Source organism: Typopeltis vanoorti, chromosome 24, assembly GCF_054136105.1.
Source record: "Typopeltis vanoorti isolate ZY-2024b chromosome 24, IOZ_Tvanoo_1.0, whole genome shotgun sequence".
In the NCBI taxonomy this organism is placed as follows: domain Eukaryota; kingdom Metazoa; phylum Arthropoda; class Arachnida; order Uropygi; family Thelyphonidae; genus Typopeltis; species Typopeltis vanoorti.
Window position 1 is genome coordinate 90,431,948 of NC_143572.1, and position 8,571 is coordinate 90,440,518.

Consider the following 8,571-nt stretch of genomic DNA (forward strand, 5'->3'; position numbering starts at 1 on the left):
CGCCATAACATTAGCCTTACGTCTGCGCTATCGCGATTCACAGACAAACTAAACCAAGAATGTTGAGCTTGGTGTCCATGTTGGCTGTAAGTCAGAACAGCACTCAGATGTTCAAAAAGCCGCACATAATCGCCCCGTGGTCTATCTGCTGAACCAATCCCATTGTTCAAAATAAGCAGGTTTTAGAAGAATAGCAAAATAAGAATTCCTGTAACTACTTTCAGTACCTTTATTAATATGTAAAATTTAATATTTTAGAAAAATACTGAAATAGTGCGTTACATTTGTATTTATATATGCACTGTAATCTCTAAATAATATATTATATTTATAAAATATTACACAATTTTTATTTAAAACACCTTAAAGGAACATAAATGAATGTTACCTAAAATATAAAAATTTTATTGTTTCAAATCTGTATGTATGTTATGTTTCAAATCGGGATCTTACATCCAGGACAGACACATACAAGTCAAAATAAATGGTACAGTCAAGTCAGCGACGGATCTCTGCGGGAGTTCCTCAAGGTTCCCTACTGGCTCCGATCTTATTCTCAATAAATATATATGGCAGACATCCCGCACAACCCAATGTCATCCATCTTAGCACTTTATGCGGACGACACAGCAGTTCTTGCCAGATCTCTACGACCTCATCATGTCACTAAAAAGTTGCAAGAAAACCTGCTACAACTAGAACATTGGTTCTCCAAATGGAGATTACAAGTGAATCCCCAGAAGAGTGTAGCAATACTTTTCACCAGAAGAATGGCAACTCCCATGGGGGACCTTTGTCTATCCAACACCAAAATCCCCTGGCAAACAGAAACAAAATATCTTGGAGTAATTCTGGACAAAAGATTAACGTTCAACCCACACATCAAACCCTTATGTACGAAAGCATCCAAAACTATTGCACAACTTTACCCTCTAATAAATAGAAAAAGTAGACTGAATACCAGAATCAAAGTGCTCCTCTACCTGTTGACGATCCGCCCAATGTTGACATATGCCTCTCCAGCCTGGAGCCACACATCCAACTCCAACATCCTCAGACTGCAGAGAGTGCAAAATAGGTGTTTACGCATGATATTGGACGCAGGAACGTACAACTGCATAGAGATACAAACATCCCTTACATCTACTCCTTCCTATTAACTACAGCAGAAAAATTTTTCTCAAAGATCTCTACACACCCCAACGATCTAGTTAAACAAGCAGCAAACTATGAAGAGACTGACCTCTTCAAATACAAGAGGCCAAAAGCCATCCTAAATACTTGCAACAATGACTAATCTCCGTGCCCCCCAGGACGAGCTCTCAGCTCATAAATCTTTCCTTCAATTCATCCTCCTTATCAGACAACGGGGAATAAAAGCATCTTGCTTCACCCTTTTGGCCAATGATGTTATGTGTTTCAAATCGGGAAAAAAAGATGGCGGCTCGCATAGTTGTCTCGCATGATGGTTGTTGTTGCGAAGAATGTTTTTTGATTTCAGTGTTGACTAGTGAGTTTTAGATATTGTGAATCTGCTTTGTTTGCGGAATAGAAGGTAAGAATTTAACTTTTGATGCAATTTTCTGGCTAGCCGGTTCTATTCGCCATCATACCTATCCGAAATATATCTTAATATTTCGTACACAAGAATGGAGAATGTAAACGATATCAAGGACCCCATTCAACAGCTAAACAAAGATATGTTACTTGACATTCTCAAATTTATCCTTAAGAAATTTGATACAGGCTATCCTGGTTGCTTGAATCTCTTTACTCAAGTAAATGACACTGAAGATGATGATTTGGACATAGAAGAGGACATTACACCTATTCTACCTACAAAGAGTCCCCGACAGTTCGATTGTTCTCATGAGGAACAATCTAATAAAAGACGAAGAACATCGGGAGGTGAATTGGAAGATAATGTAACAACACAACAAAATCAGATCTCCCAAGACAGAAAAGAAAAAGTCCCTCCAGTTATCCTTCGAGATAAAGACAAATGGACCTCAGTCTCAAGATCTGTAGGAGAACAAAATATCAATTTTTTCTGGGCAAGAAATACTGAAGAGGGTGTAAAGATCCACCCTTCCACTGTCACTGATTATTGCTTGATGACGAAAATGTTTGACAACTCCAAACTGCTCTTCCACACCTTTGCGCTAGCAAGCGAGAAGAACTTAAAGGTAATTCTAAGAGGAGTGCCTGAAGGCATCACAACTGATGAGATCACAGCTGACCTCATCAATCAAGGACTGACTCCAACCAAAGTCAGTAGAATGTTGAGGTCAGATAAAACACCAATGCCACTGGTGTTGGTCGAAATCTCCAACACACAAAAAGAGCAACGGACATCTGTAAGCTTAAAATCACAACCGAACCTCTAAGGAAGAAGGAATCGGCAGGGCAGTGCCACAGATGCCAGATTTTCGGGCATGCCCAAAAACTATGCAGAGCTGCATATAGATGCCTAAAATGCGGTGAGGGTCATCAAACCAACTCCTGCACCAAACCCAGGTCGACACCTGCCTGTTGTGCCAACTGTAGAGGACCACACCCCTCTAATTACAAGGGTTGCCTTTTCCATCCAAAAAACCGTGGATCATTAAGAAGTAACCGCGCTCCTCCAAGAAATGACACAATGCACATCCAAGCAGTTCGCCCTCCAGATCATATTACCTCACATTCGACAACACAGGAAGGCACTCGACCCTCAACCATGTCCAAATCATATGCGGAAGCGGTAAGAACCCAGACTTCTTCATCCCAAGAGCGAATAAGCTCTAATCTCACATCAGCTTTAACCTTGTCACTTGCAATAATGCTGCATGAATTCATCAAAGCAAGCACCTCACCATCTTCCAGAAAAAGATTCTACCTAGAAACCCAATCCATATTAACAGCTCGCTATAATGTTTAAAAAATTTAAACCAAATTCTCTCATGATAACAGCATGGAATGCCAATGGCTTAACAAACAAAATTCTCGATCTGCAAGAATTTGCAAAAAGATACAATCCAGACATAATCTTGATCAGTGAATCCCACCTCAGACCATCAAACAATCCAAACTTAAGAGGTTATATTTTATACAGGACAGACAGACTTAACTCTAGTGGAGGCAGAACAGCTATTTTTATCAAAAATTATTTAAGCCACAACTCGCTGACCAACCCCCAAACTCTAAACCTTGAGGTAACAGGTGTGGAGGTGCACACTAATAACGCTGGCAAATTCAAAATCTACGCAGCGTACAATCCTCCCAGTATTCCACTATTGACAGCAGACCTAGACTCCATCCTCAGCTCCACGGATTCCATAATTATAGCTGGAGACCTTAACTCCAAACATACGGCCTGGTTCAGTTCGTCAATCAACACCAAAGGCCTTACCTTATACAACTGCACATTACTCAACTCATCAATAGTAGCTGGACCCACTGAGCCCACCCACTACAGCCCATCAGAAGTTCTGATGTATTAGACATAGTTATCCACAGAAACATCAAATATCAATACCAGCTGGAGACAGTAGAAGAGCTTAACGCAGATCATAATCCCATCCTACTCAGGTTAGGACTTCAAGATCAGCTCTCTCCCCATCATTCTTTCATACCATGGGACAAGCTCTCTAAGGTTCTTCCAATCCACATCGGTCCTCCCCCTGTCATTCGTAAAAAAGAAGAAATAGATCAAGCTGTAAACAATTTAACTAGGCAAATCAACACAGCAATAGCATCAGTCACTCAAACCACTGTCTTCCACGCTCCTAAGATCCCAGAAGAGATAATGGACCTGATTAGAGCCAAAAACATGGGCAGAAAGCGATATCACAACACCAGAGCCCCGCAGGACAAAGCAACCTTAAACACTTTGAACAGACAGGTTCGAGAAGCCCTCCAGGTCCACAAGAACTCCAAATGGGAAACCAAACTGAAGGAAATCAACCAAGAAGGTAACTCCATGTGGAAGTTTGTAAAATCTCTTCGTACCAAAAGACAACTACTTCCCCCTTTAAAGACCAATCTTGGAGTTGCACACACAGATGAAGAAAAAGCAGAAGCCCTAATTGACAATCTGGAAAATCAATGCAGCCCATCTTATGCAAACTTAAATATCAATCTTATTTACAAAGTTCATCGTAAAGTTAGAAATGCACTAAGTCAGCTTAAGGATGATTCAGAAACCGTCACCCCCACATCTCCAACAGAAATAATAAATATCATTTATCCAATTCCATTTTAAGATTCCAATACTTTCCCTCTGATTGGAAAATCGCGGACATTATACCTCTGAAAAAACCTGGTTATAACCCACAACTACCCCAAAGCTACAGGCCCATCAGTCTTCTTTCCTGTCTTGGCACAGTAACAGAAAAGGTCATCCTATCAAGACTACAATCAGCAGTGGTCCAACAGAAAATAATCCCAAATGAGCAAATTGGGTTTCGCAAAGCTCACAACACGGTGCAACAAATTCACCGACTAACAGAACATATCACTCATGGCTTTAACTGGCACCTTCATACTGCTGCTGTATTTTTGGATGTTGCCACGACCATTGATAAGGTCTGGCATCAAGGCCTTATTTTCAAACTGATTGAAAACAATATCCCAATTAAACTAGTGAAACTCATATATTCATATATCAATGAAAGATAAATGCAAGCAAAGCTCAACGGAATTGTTTCTTAAGGCGCAAAATCCTGGCGGAAGTACCTCAAGGATCTCTTCTGGCCCCAATACTTTTCACAAATTACATGGCAGATATTCCTCTCAACCCCAAAACAACTACTACGGCTCTCTATGCCGACGACACCGCTTTTCTAGCTAGATCGCTCAGCCCTCACCTAGCAATCACTAGACTCCAAGGAAGTATCAATGAGCTAGCAAACTGGTTCACCAACTGGAGAATTCAAGTAAACCCCCTCAAAAGCTGAGCCATGATGCTTTCAAGAAGAAAGATCTGCAACAAAGAAGACATCCTGCTCTTTGGTCAAAAGATTCCATGGCATTCAGAGACCAAATATCTTGGGGTATTGATGGATAAGAAACTCCTTTTCAACAAACACATCAATCTCGTTTGCTCCAAATCTTCCAAAGTCATAGCTCAGCTCTACCCATTGATCAACCGCAAGAGCAAATTGAACCTACATAATAAATTGCTTCTTTACCGGATGGTAATACGATCAGTCATTAACTATGCCTCACCAGCATGGAGTCACTTCAAAACCAAACATTTCAAAATTACAGAGAATCCAAAACAAATGCCTTAGGATGATCCTGGATGCACCGTGGTTCATCAGAAATTCACAAATTCACCGAGAAACCGGCACTCCATACATCTCCTCTCTTCTTCGTGATCTTGAGGAAAAATTCTTTGTGAAGTCAAGTTCACATTCAAACCCACTAATCGTGCAAGCTGTCAATTACAATAAGACTGATTGCTACAAACACAAAACACCGAAGTCTATTCTTCTCTCAACTGATCATAGCTAACACTACTGCCCTCAGAGGGCGAGCTTAATTGCTCACAAATCTCCCATTCCCAAATAACTCTCATTACAGATAAAGGGGAATATGAAAAGCACTTGTGCTTCACCCATCCTGTCAGTAACATCAATCGTCAATGGTTTCAAATCGGTTCTCGGCCGTTTTGGTAATATTGCCTAAGGTCAAGGCGTAGTGTAGTATTTCGGCTTTTTGGCTAAGATCAAAGTTTGGTATCTGTTCTTATCAGCTTAGGATAGTTTGTTTTCTCACTGCTTAATATCTATCACGGGTCCCATTGGGACCCAAGATATTAAGCTTCTAGGTAGCTAGCTCAAAGTGTAGTATCTGTTCATACAGATTTGCACTGGTCTTAACGAATCCAAGCCCTGGAATGGGGTAATATCAAAATCTGTTCCTTTTCAGAGGTCCTAGCGAGTTTTACACTGCACTGGTTTATACCAGAGAGTGTCTTTTGCTCCTCCTCTACACGAAAGGTGTACGAGGTACATAGCCGGCAGGCTCCACCCGCTACGAGGACCAGTGGTGGTTTTACTTGGTATAGTAAGGAGAAAAGACAACTCTCTGAGACCAAGTAAAACCGCTACACAATTCCTCCGTAATAATTTTCAGTTCTACCGCCTATTATATTATAAGGTAGAACTGTCCAACATAACTAAGTTTCTATACAGTATTTTGCTATTATAAATAAAGAAAAAATGTCAAGATTAAAACGAGACCTCACAGTCAGAGTTACCTTTAAAAAAGTAATCAAGTCAGAAGATCTTGCAGACGCTGCTGTCAAAGTTATTGATGTTAAAAAGATTCAGAATATATAAACTGCTGGGATTTCCAGAAAGGCTTGTATGAGATAACAACTCGTGACTAAAATTCAAAAGTTAAGTTGTTAAACCAAGGCGTTCTCCTGGAAGGAGAAAAATTTATACCTATTTCAATAGGTAGTAATATCAGATTCATTTATCACCGGAAACTTCCTGCAGAGATAACAGACGACATCTTAACATCCACATTCACTAAATACGGAAATGTCCTTCATGTGGAAAGACCGAAATTTGAAAAATACCCGAGTATCGAACAAGGCGACAGAATCTATGTTGAACTTGAGATGAAGGAAACAGTTCCAAACTTCATTAACATCAGGGGATACCATGTCATGGCCAACTATAGCGGAATGACGAGACTGTGCAGTTGATGTAACAAAGAACGCCACACAGCTAAAGACTGCCCCTCAAATATATGCGGAAATTGTAGCACTGTTGGCCACTCACAGTTAACCTGTAAGGAACCATGTCAAAACTGTAAGGATCCTTCACACAAGAAATATCAATGCACAAATCCTTCACCAGCATATCTTTCTAAGGATGCATTCCCGACTTTAGAAGAATCACACAAAAAAGTTGATAAACAAACACCTCACGTTCTTAAAGATAATCAAAATGTCTTAGACTAAGTCAATGTAAAGTCTACTCCCACAACATCATTCCAGGTTGAGACTTATTCCTTAGATGATGACCAAATCCTCTCCCCCTCCGGTAGGTAAGATCTCAACAAACATACCATCGTCTAACTCCAGTGATGTAGAGACTCCTTTGTCTGAGTCTATGGACTTAGAGATCTCCTCTGTAAACTCAGAGCTATCTCAAAAAGAACCCATTCCTTGTCAACAAGAGTTTAATGCTGACAAGACTAAAGAAACTACAAGATAGTCATGACCCAGAGTTATTAGCGGTTTTAGAACAAGGTAAAAAAAAACGAAAAGTTACAGCAAGCTCTTCAGGACGAAGATCGAGCCAACTTAACAACACAAACGTATGAAGAACTAAATGGTATTTCTACATTCAATTACGACAAAGTCAGTTCAGGTAAAAATCCAGTATGCTTATTGGAAAAGATTGATCAGCAGGCAACCGGAAATCTAGGCACTAAAAGGCTAAGATCCAGATCCCGAAGTGGTGACTCTGACAAGTCACATGATGTTGAACACAAAAACAAAAAAATCAGTAAAAAATCAAAAAACCAAGTATCTAATCATCAACAATGAAGAAGTCATTCATATTGAAAATAGTTACTCTTAATATCCAAAGACTTAATAATAAAAAAAAAACAAAATTTGTTATATAAATACATGATCCATCACAATTGTGACATAATTTTTCTTCAAGAGACCTACATAGACCAACTAAAGTCCGTTAAAAATATTGATTTAAATTCATTTAAATCGTTTTGGAGTTTCGGGTCTAACCGAAGCAGAGGAGTAGCTATCATTTTTAACTCTAACTTTAAGGGACAAATCCTTTACTCCAGAAGAGATCAAGACGGTAGAATTTTATCCGTTAACATTAAAATCAATAATCAAAGTATTAAACTAGTTAATATTTATGCCCCTACAGATAAAGCTTTAAGAAAAACCTTAAAAACCTATCTCCATATTTAGACGGTACTTTCGAGATCATTCTTGGTGGAGACTTCAACATTGTTATGGATGTTGGCAAAGACAAAATAAGAGGATATCCCAATCAAGGTGATGTCGGTAAACACCAGTTTTCAGAGCTGTGCTATGAATATAATCTATCAGACATTTATTCTCCATCCAGGAAAAAAATGCACTACTTGGAAATCCAGCAGAAATGTCAATACAAGGTTAGATCGTCTTTATATATCACAAAACCTAATAAATTCTTTCAAACAAAACAATGTTGATCGCATGAGCAACTTAATGAAGATTTCAGATCATGCTGCAGTCGTAATTACTTTACATTTTCCTCCAAGAATTTTTTTGGATCTGGATATTGGCGATGTAATCCAACATTATTTGAAAATGAAGACATTAAAAAAAAAGAAATTAATCACTTACTCAGCGAACAAACTAAGGAAATTAACACAGAAGATAAAACTTTGTGGTGGGACAACCTCAAAAGAACATGTAAATCCAAACTTCAAAATCACTCAGCTGAAATAAAACAAAACACCAGGAAAAAAATAAGTTATTTATTTCAACTAATCCGCATATTACAACAAGGTAGCAATAATAAAAATATCTCACAGATCCAACAAACTATCCCA

General features: G+C 39.0%; 1 non-coding gene across 1 annotated transcript; it reads left to right on the plus strand.

The window, feature by feature from the left end:
• The first annotated feature begins 5,684 nt into the window (after positions 1–5,684).
• LOC150093550 (U2 spliceosomal RNA) lies at positions 5,685–5,878 on the plus strand. The gene has a single exon (XR_016550491.1). It is a non-coding gene; the product is annotated as a U2 spliceosomal RNA (small nuclear RNA).
• Positions 5,879–8,571: the final 2,693 nt, after the last annotated feature.